Here is a 10,762-nt window from a genome sequence, read left to right on the forward strand (position 1 = left end):
CACATTGTGGATTTGTTTGTTGTTTAAGAAACCAAATTTCTCGTAACAAATGATTTTGTAGAAGATGGGGTTGATGCATTGGGAAGGGACTTTAGAGGTGATTTTGTAGATGACATTGCAATAGGAAATAGGTCTAAAATCTTCAAAAGTTTTTTCATATTACTTTTTGGGGATGAGAGCTAAAAATATGGAATTTAAAGCTTCTACACTACTTTATGTAAATCATCCTGACTGAGATAAATAAATTAAAAATAATAATAATAATAATAATAAAATTCCAAGTAGAATTCAACGAGAAGACCATCTGAGCCAAGGCTCTTCCCTCTTTGCATGGAGGATACCACTAATTTTGTCTCATTTTTAGAGACTTCCTCTTCCAATGCTTGGTTCATATCCTCTACTATAACAAGGTTGAATTTTCAAACAACTTCAAGGATTTCCCAAATGGAGATCCTATAGGCTCCATAAAAAGGGTTTCAGAATGTTTGGCTCCTTCCAATATTTTATCGTGAAAAGTATGTGCAAAAGTGCCATATTGTTTCTTTATTTCCCAAATGGATTTTTGTTTCTTCTAAATGATGCAAAGTAATAGAAATGTTTTGTGTTGTTATCTACTTCTTTACTCCATGCATCTCTACTTTTGAGCTTCCATTCAATATCTTCTTTCTTTAAAAGGTCTAGTATTTCAAATTCTAAAGACTTTAGGGTAGAAAAAAATTATACTTATAAAGGTCCACACGAAGAGTCATATAAAGAGTTAATCTCATGTTCAATAGTCTTGAGTCTCGCCCTTTATTTTTCCTTGTAATGTAAGGACCAAATTTTAGAGGAATATTTTAGGTTTTCTATGTTAGTAGCAAATTGTGCCATATAAGTGTCTAATGATGAAGGTTGAAGATGTTTCTAGGTATCCTTTACTAAAATTTGAAGCCTTCTATAGTGAACCAAGAATAGTTGTAGCGAAATGGAATCAGATGTTTCTCAAAGTCTTGAACTAGTCGAAGAAGGATGGGGAGATGGTTAAAGACCCCTCTTGTTAATATCAAAAACTAGGATATGATCTGAGTATTAATGATATTCGTGGAGATAAGAAATTGAGAGGGTCTTTTGAAAAGCTCATCTTCGTCAGTACAAAATTTTCTTCAAGTTGGAGCTATTTTGGGGGGCTTCATATCCACTAGGTGATGTTTGTGAAAGAAAGAAGGGAAGAAATCATTGACTGGTCAACCCTTCGAGAGGTTGCCTAGAGTTCTCTTTGTGAGCGAGTAAGATTTAGGTCTCCTCCTATGATTGAAAAAGGGGTCGGGAGAGCTCCATATCCAAAGTGATCTTCCCAGAAAGCTTTGTGAATGAAGTATGGGTCATATATGTTTACAATGGAAGAATTGTTTGAATTCGTGCCTAGGGCATGGAGTTAGGGGCTCCAGCTTGTAAGTAACCCAACAGAGTGGCCAACAACATCAAGAGTGGCAAATTACCAACCTTTAAGCCAGGGTTCTAATGCACCCTTAGTTTGGAGCCTTTCGTTGTGATTTTTTGGGTAAGAATAACATGGATATTGTGAATTTGTACGAGGCGTTTGAGGGATAGAATTTTATGGGTGCTCGCTAACACACGAGAGTTTAATGAGAGGATGATCATGAAGAAGTGGGGGAGGGGGATTTCCTTGCTTTAAGGGCCATAGTGATGGTGGATTACTTGCCATGATTGATGTTCAAGGCAAATTTTAGTTGTGCTATGAGGAGATGTGGTTTGTGAGAATGGGGTCGAGGGCTAGCCTGCCTGGTGACGAGGAGGCTTCAGTTTTTTTGACATGAGGGCAGGTAAGAGGGAGCTTTGTGGGCTTTACAGGAGGACGAGATGAGGAATAGGATTGTGTTAGAGAAGGGGGTGAAAGGGGCTCTAGGCTTCAAAGCTTGGTTAGGGGAGGGTCAAAAGAGGGGGGTGGGGGAAGTAAAGGAGGGGGATTAGGAGGGGCGATCTAGGGGGGTCGAGGCTTGCGGGGGCAAGGGAGGTTGGGGAAACAATTTGTTGGGAGGGGTGGAGGAGGGGACTGGGGAGGCGGAATTGGGGAGGGGATGCAGGGGTGGTGGCCATAGGAGGAAACTCAAGGCCAAAACTAGAAGAATCCGACCTAATAACAAAAGTATGATTAGTAGAGGGAGTTACAAACTTACCAGGGGGTAAATCTGCAGGCAAGGGCTCCTTCTGTTGTGAGGGCTCTTTCAGTGGCTCTAGAGTGAAGCCATTTCTGATTTGATTCATTGTTGGATCGTCTTGTCCCTATCCCTAGGTGAAATCGAAATGGCCTTTTTTCTCCAATTTTTTTATCAACCATTGATGGAGGCCAAAATTTGGTGCATTGATCCCTGAGGTGTCCAATTGAGTGGCACATGTAGCAGTGAAAAGGTAGTTGAATTTCCCCTAGGAGGTCGCCACTTATATCCACATGTACATGCATCCAAAACCTTCTCTTATTTGTCTTTTTATCTCAATTGTCTTTCAACTTCAAGAACCTATCAATTTTTTTCGTGATGGCCTCCAAGATATTCTCTGACCAAGAAATAAGAGGGAGACATGGGAGAATCACGCGGGATTTTTTTTCCTTGAAACACGTTCTCTATAAAAGTTAAGTTCAATTGTCCACCACTTTAAAGAAAGGCCCAAAGGTTCCCAATTCCAATCTTAAACAAAAATTTTAATACAATGTGCTAGAAAAGCAAATATGAAAAAAAATCCATGGGTTCCTAACCCAAAAATAACTAATAAAAATGTATTAAAAAAAAAAAAAAAATGACCCATAAATAACCCATCTAGTCTACCAAAGTTTTATTCGAGGAATGCTCCCAAAAAATTGCCCTATCAACACTTTTGCAAAGAGATGAGGGATGTCTTCCAATATCCTTTCCAAGACATAAATGGATAAGCCTTTATTAGGCGTTTGCGATTGCCAGTCCGTGCTTGGGACAAGCGAGGAGAAAAGGGAGGAGACAGTGCGGATTGAGAGAGGGAGTGCCTAGAGCCTAGACAATTGTAGAATGGAAACAAATTCAAACCTTCTGCAACCTCGTAACATCAACTCAACCACAGAGAAATCAACTCGATGTGAATATGACATGGATACCCTAATTAAATTACAGACAACTCGAGCAATCGACTGAACAAAATCCGGCTGCGGGGAAGATACTGATATTTTGAATAAACGACGAAAGGAAAGGCGAGAAATCGACTGGACCACGCAAAGACGATTAGGATAAAACGGTATATCATTAGCCCCGCAGAGGGTTTTATTGGTAGGCCGGCATGAATTCCTGCACGCGCTAAGTATGGACCAGACTGACCTGTCTTTGATGTTGCTTCGCCCTATCTTTATACTTTAGAAACGATAAAAGATTCACCGGGTAAGTAAATATTCATTATATATTATATGAAAATTTAAATAAATAATAATTTTAAAAATAATCTTTTTTATTATTATTAATATAATATGAACCAATCAAATATAAACATTTAAATTCATAAAATGTAATTTGTTGAATTTAACTAAACACAATTGGATATTAATATGGATTTTTTTAATCTTTTACATAATCACATATACTATGAGATTATTTCATTATAATTAGCATAGATCCATTTTAAGAGGGATCAAATTTCTTCAAGTGTTAATTTTTTTGGGTGCAAAATACAATGTGTATACATTTTTTTTACTTCTAATTACTTTACAATATATTCAATTTTATTTTTTAATTCTAGTGGACATTATTTGTCTATTTTAAAGGGACATGGATGGACAGATGGACAAACTTACACATCCCTTCATATTGGGCCTAGAATGAGCATCTGGGCTCCATAAAACTTTATTTTTCCAAATATTTATTAAATAATTTAGATATTATAAATAAAATTATAAAATTATAATTTACTATGGCTTGGCAAATAATTGCTTTCTATTGGGTTAAGAGTTTGTTTTTCTGAAATATAAAGATATAAGATGAGGGAACAGGGCAGTCACAACGTAGGCCATGTGAACATCGTGTGGAATACCACAACACACAATTATTCACGGTATCAACGTGTTATCACCTGTTTACAGGCCAGTGGCCACTGCATCAGGTTTTCTGGATTTTATGAACTCTATATATAAGGCTCTGCAGTCTGTCGACCGTCTCAGGTATTTCCCAGCATTGTGTTTCCTCTGGTTCCTGATCATCAAGAATGGCTTCCAACGACAGGATCGATTGGATTATAGAAGTTAAAGAAGGTCTCGGAATACTAGAAGAAGAAGAGGAAAAAGAGTTGCGCGTATCTGTGTTTAATGTGCCCAAAGAGTTATTGGCAGTGAACACCGAAGCGTACGTTCCTCAGTGCGTTTCAATCGGCCCTTATCACCATTGGAGACCTGAGCTCTATGACATGGAGCGCCACAAACTAACAGTTGCCCGCAGATTTCAGAAAAGAATCAAAGAATTAGGCAGCTTTGAGTCCGTGGTGGTGAAGGAGATTAAGGAGCAGGAGTGGGAAATCCGAAGCTGTTATCACAAGTTCATCGACTATAACGAAGAAACCCTGTCGTGGCTCATGGCTCTCGACGCAGCCTTCCTTCTCGAGTGTTTGCAGTTCTATGTCAGGCACCACGACGACCAAACCTCCTAGTCGGGCGTCAAACACTTGGGACGAGTCTTAGACCCTAAGGCAGCTAGTGCTGTCCACAACTCCATTGTCAGGGATCTGATGATGCTCGAAAATCAAGTGCCGGTATTTTTGTTGCAGAAGCTTTTGGAGTTGCAGTTGGGATCTAGAGCCAAGGCCGAGGAGAGGCTTAGCAGGTATGGAAAATATGGAAATTTTTAGTGGTTAAATATTGTAGATAAGTTAATTTTCATATTTTTAAAAAGGGAGATTTTATTAGTCGCATTGAAAATTAGAAAAATTCTCTAAAATTTTTAGCCTTTGAAATAAATTTCCATAATTTTAATTTTAGGCCAAAATTTTCACACTTTAAAATAAATCTCCTGAAATATTTTAAATCTCTATTCTTGAAATTTTTCATGTGGACAGCCTGCTAAAGCTGGTATGTCAAGAGTTATCGCCTTTCAGCTTCGAGTTACCAGAGAATTCAAATCTCTACATAAACGAAGGAGGGCACTTGCTGGAGGTGCTGTACTACGCCATTGTCCCAGTTTTCCACACTCAAAATCCCACGGCAAAAGGAAATGATGCGCCTGCTACAGCAGACATGTCTACCATTACAAAGGGCTTCAGTTCCTTGTGGAAGACTCTGTCCTCTGTTAAGTTTGGACCCATTCGATTTCTCACAAGGTTGCCCCGGCGAGCGCTGAACACGAGGCCTGTGCAACTTGCCAAGAAATTGCCCTTGCGTCTGCTTTCCACTGTGGGGAATCTACCAGTTCTGAAAGCTCTTAAGAAACCCTTGGCTGTTCTTGTGAAAGTTGAAAAAGTAGAGGGAGACGTGGAGGGGAAAGGGGATGAGGAAGGACAAGAATCATCTGTTAAGATTATACCGCCCACGCGAGACGAACTGAATATTCCATCTGTGGCCAATTTATATTCCGCTGGAATCAAATTTTGCCCAACCTCTGGCGACCTGACGACAATCAATTTCAATCAGAAGACGGCCACGCTTTACCTCCCCAAGGTAAAGTTGGACAGTAATACAGAGGTAATTATCAGAAATCTGGTGGCATTTGAGGCTTCCGCGGCGCCCGGTGCACTGGTTTTCACGCGATACACAGATTTCATGAACGGGATGATCGACAGCGAAGAAGATGTGAGACTGTTGATAAAGTGCGGGATTATTTGCAACCACCTGCAAGGGGAGGCAGAGGTTGCGAACCTGTGGAACGGTATGGGTAAGTGCGTTCGTCTCACAAAAGTTGGGTATCTGGACAAAGTTATCAAAGATGTGAATCGATATTACAATAGAAACTGGTACGTTACAGTGGTAGAGTTTGTGAACAACCGCATATTTGGGTCGTGGAAATTCCTTTCTTTGCTAGCTGCGCTCATTCTTTTGGCAGTCACTTGCTTGCAGTCATTCTGCTCTGTGTATGATTGCAAAAAATGGTTCGACCAGTCCTATTTCGTCGAAAACTAAGAGGTAGCGCCACAATCTTATCCGTCGTCCAAATGCACTGTTCCAGGACTGTTTCTTCCAGTGTTTTGAGCCTTGGTTTTCTGTGTTGGAATTGAACTTCATTTTCTTCTTTGTTACATTTTGCAGTGTAATAAGAAATTGTTATTTATTGAATGGTTGATTAACGCTGATTTATTAAAATTAAATTGTATATTTTAATAATTAAGTGGATTTTTTTAACCCTATGTTTTTCTAATATTAAGTTAATGACTACAGAGGAGGAGCATAGGTGAATATGTGTTATTGTTAAAATTAATTGAAAATAAATAAATAAAGGAATCATCTTTTTAATTATTTTATCTTACTGTGTTTTGAGGAATTGTTGTTTTTATTGATTTAAATTTAATAAAATCTGTATGATCATATATGTGGTTGACTAACTATTATAATTATATAATTTAAGTGGTTGACTAATGTTGTTATACTTGTATAATTTAAGTGGTTGACCATATATTTTAAAATCAATTAAACATTTTTTAATTTTATCTCTGTGAAAAGTATATATGTTATTTTTAGAATAAAATAATAAAAGAAAAATTGTTTAACTACTAACTGAGGAACAAGAAAAAGATACCTTTATTAAATTTCAAAATCAAAATAAAGAAACACATTAGAAAATTAAAAAAAAAAGGTATTTTTGTTCATCAAAATTTTGATGTCCACTCAATTTTAATAGAATATAATGTTTTTTTATAAATAGTTTTGAAATAAATTTTATAATTATTTTTAATTAATTAAGAAATAAATAAATAATATAAAATTATAAAATATTAAATAAAAATAAAATTTAAATTATTTTAGAATAGATATGTAATAAGAATATAAATTAAATTACTTATTATTAGTATAACCATAATATACTTATTATCAATGATTTTGTTGAAATTTTATTATTAAAATTTTATACAATGTGTTTTTTTAATTTATACGATACCTTAGTTAATTTTGTTGAAATTTTATTATAAAATTTTTAATTATACAATATGTTTTTTTAATTAATTTATATGATATTTCAGTTAATTTCATAGTTGTTTTGATCCTTATCACACTGGTTTTTAGAATGGCCAGATTTTTACGAGTAAATTTTAAAACCAAAATGATTTATAGAAGACTCCCTCACTATTTGCTCTGCTCGCCATGGGCAAAGATGTATACCGAAATTTCCCTAATGTTTTCCTTCCCATTGATTGCAAATTGAGGGACTGTATGAACTTTTAGGAGATTGAGTTATATCATATATTTATTTGTTCTTGCTTTTATTCACTTCGTGATCGTAAAAGTGCTTGGAGTATTCAATTGTGGCTTAGACTTCTGTCACGTAGTGATTTAATGATTGCCTTTTTCTCTAATTCTATTCTTCGGGCTCTATTCAAAATTAAAATATAAATTGAATAAATAATATATTTATTATTAGTAGCAATTGTATTAGATGTTGCAAAAGAATTTTGTAAGAGATAACTAACTATTATATTTCTCAATAAAAATATAATTATTATTTTTATCATTTTTTTCTGTAATATATTGTCATTTTATCTTGTCTACGTGTAGGGCAGCTCAGTTTGTCCATATATTTTTTCCTCTTTCTATTCATTTACAAGAAATTCAATCATTTCGTGTGACAGAGCAAACTATGTCACACATCTATACTCTTCAAACTCTATGTCACACATCTATACTCCTTCAAACTCCTTTGAACTGCATGCTTCAAAAAGAAAATAAAATGATAATTTGAATAGATTTACATGAAAAGCAAATAAAATCTTCTCTAGGATCTTATTCCAATATGGGGTTTAATCACCCTCTATGAATAAACCTCCAACCTAAAAATATAAGCAAATAATTATAACTATACATTGACTCAATTAGAGCTTTATGAGGTTTAATTACCCTATATGAATAAACCTTCAATCTAGAAATATAAGCAAATAACTATAACCATACATTGACTCAGTTCGAGCTTACAGAACAGAGAGTCAAATAGACATCAAAAAAACTAGTTACATAGAATTTCAAAATAGAATGAATATTTATAAAATGAAGTAATTTAAAAATTGGTAGGCTTGGTAGCCAAAAGTAATATGTCAGTTTAAAACAGTAACAAGAGCTTTGGCTCGCTATATTTGCATAAAAAAACTACATATGAATGGGCAAGTGATAAATACATCTAGAATGTAAAGCCTTCAAAGACAATGCAACTAACTCTTGGGATTTGGGATAATATGAAGAAAAAAATTGTCCTATAAACTATCTTTAACCTAGTGAAAATTAAAATAATTTAATTTTCTTTCTTTCTTTCAATTTACCACCATTTTAACTTTTTGTACTTAGCACTGCCATTTTTTTAAATATTCTTGCTTACAGCTATGTTCCCAACAGGGAACTTGCATGCAGCCACGTTCACCAATAGGTAACTCCCTCATGTCTTGATTTTTGCAAGAAATTCAGTGTCTTGAGTAAGATTTAGCCCTAGATTTTATGGGAACCAAGAATCGAACTACACCTAACCAACCCTACAATAAGTTTTGGATTTCACTAACTTAGTAGGCCTAATTTTAACTTATACTAATAGAAATTTAATGTTTGTTTCCACAAAGCTAAGTATCAAAGTATGCCTTCTTAATCTGGAGTAAGTAGGGTGGTTCAATGTCTTGGAGTAAGATTTAGCCCTCGATTTTATGCGAACCAAGAATCGAATTACACCTAACCAACCCTACAATTAAGTTTTCGATTTCACTTAGTAGGTCTAATTTTAACTTATACTAATAGAAATTCAACATTTGTTTCTACAAAGCCAAGTATCGAAGTATGCCTTCTTAATCTAGAGTAAGTAGGGTGGTTCAGTTTATTTGCAACTACGTCCAAGCATTTTTTGATAGTTTATTAATAATACGTATAGTCTTATAAATTGGCTATGTAAGATTTAGTTCTTATTAGATTATTGATTTAAATTCGAAGAAAAATAACTTGAAAGTAAAAGTCATAATGGGAATAAAAATTGTCCGAAACTTTACACAATTTTAATTAATAACGTCTCCACATCGATGGCAGGAGGATATGTCTAATCAAATAATAAAGTAATTATTTCGTTAATTTTATAGTGGTATGGGAATTGTTTTTTTTATCCCTTTAAATTCAATAAAATTAGTATAGTTGTATATGTTAAGGGGTTGACTAATTAGAATAATTATATAATTTAAGTGATAAAAAATTAGTATAGTTGTATATGTTAAGGGGTTGACTAATTAGAATAATTATATAATTTAAGGGATTGATTGATATTTTGTATACTTTGAAAACCAAGTAAACTTAATTTTATATTTATGAAGAGTATATATATTATTGTTAAAATAATTAAGGAAAAATTATTTAATTATTAAAATTAAGATTTAAGTTAATTTGATTTCCAAGATAAGAAAAAATAAGTCTTTTTCATTAAATTTCAACTATCAAAAAAAGAAAAAGAAAAAAAAAAGAAGAGAATATTTCAATTATTCAAAATTATGATTAATAAAAGGAAAAAATATTTCAATTATTCAAAATTATGATTAATAAAAAAAAATGGATTATTCAAAATTATGTTATTTTCACTAAATTTTAATAAAAGATGATTTTTTTTCACAAATAATTTTGAAATAAATTTATAATTATTTTCATTTAATTAAAAATATATTAATAGTATGAAATTAAAAAAATATATAATAAAATTAAATTTTAAATTATTTTAGAATAGATATTTGATAAGAATAAAAAATAAATTATTTCATGGTAGGTAATATCAGTGACAACTATTACTATACCTATTATTATTTAATACAATATATCAATCATTTTAATAGAAATTAAAGATTTTTGTTAAAGTTTTATTATTAATTATCTATTTTTTATTTTTTTATTTATATAATATTTCAATTAATTTTGAATAATTATTTTGTTCCTAAAATAGATTTTTAATAGTTATTTTGTTCTTAATCATACTGGTTTTTAGAAAGGCTAGATTTTTACTCACAAATTTTAATATAGATTAGTCGAATGGTTGATATATTAATTTCTACTGTATTAATTGTAACTAATCTATATATTGGTTTCATTTTATAAGATATATTAGTCTAACAAAATTCTAACATATATTAGTTTTCAATTCATGATAGTTTGTGATTATGATGATAATTTAAGTACACATGAGTGTAATGATGATAATTTAAGTACACATGAGTGTAATGTCCATTCTGGGATGTATGAATTGTCCTCCACACATTGCCCATCAATGATTATAACTTCGAATAGGATAACGTTGGTTTGTCATCACCATCTCAAAATGACTCGGTAGATGAAAATTTACCATTGATGTCATTATCACTTCACACTGTCTCATAGATGACACCTTCTACAAATTATATGCATGAACTTCTGGTAGACCATCCCCTCTACCTAGTTTATGATTGATTGTGAGAACAGGTGAACAAAGTACAATTTATAAGTAGGGGATATTGTCAGCAAAGATCTGTCAATTGTCCTTTATTCACTCACTATCACAATTAATCATATGATAGGTAGAGGATATGGCATTCCATAAACTCATGCATATAATCTGTAGAAAGGATCATT

At 33.2% G+C, this 10,762-nt stretch overlaps 1 pseudogene across 1 annotated transcript; it reads left to right on the plus strand.

Moving 5' to 3' along the window:
• The first annotated feature begins 4,132 nt into the window (after positions 1-4,132).
• On the plus strand, positions 4,133-6,207 carry LOC149165482 (putative UPF0481 protein At3g02645; annotated as a pseudogene). Its single transcript, XR_016260335.1, has 2 exons — positions 4,133-4,829; positions 5,062-6,207. The product of XR_016260335.1 is annotated as a putative UPF0481 protein At3g02645 (transcript).
• The last annotated feature ends 4,555 nt before the right edge of the window (positions 6,208-10,762 follow it).

Source organism: Pinus tabuliformis, chromosome 5_1 (genome assembly GCF_031772625.1).
Source record: "Pinus tabuliformis cultivar Carrire ecotype Pingquan chromosome 5_1, CPIR1, whole genome shotgun sequence".
NCBI classification, from domain to species: Eukaryota; Viridiplantae; Streptophyta; class Pinopsida; order Pinales; family Pinaceae; genus Pinus; species Pinus tabuliformis.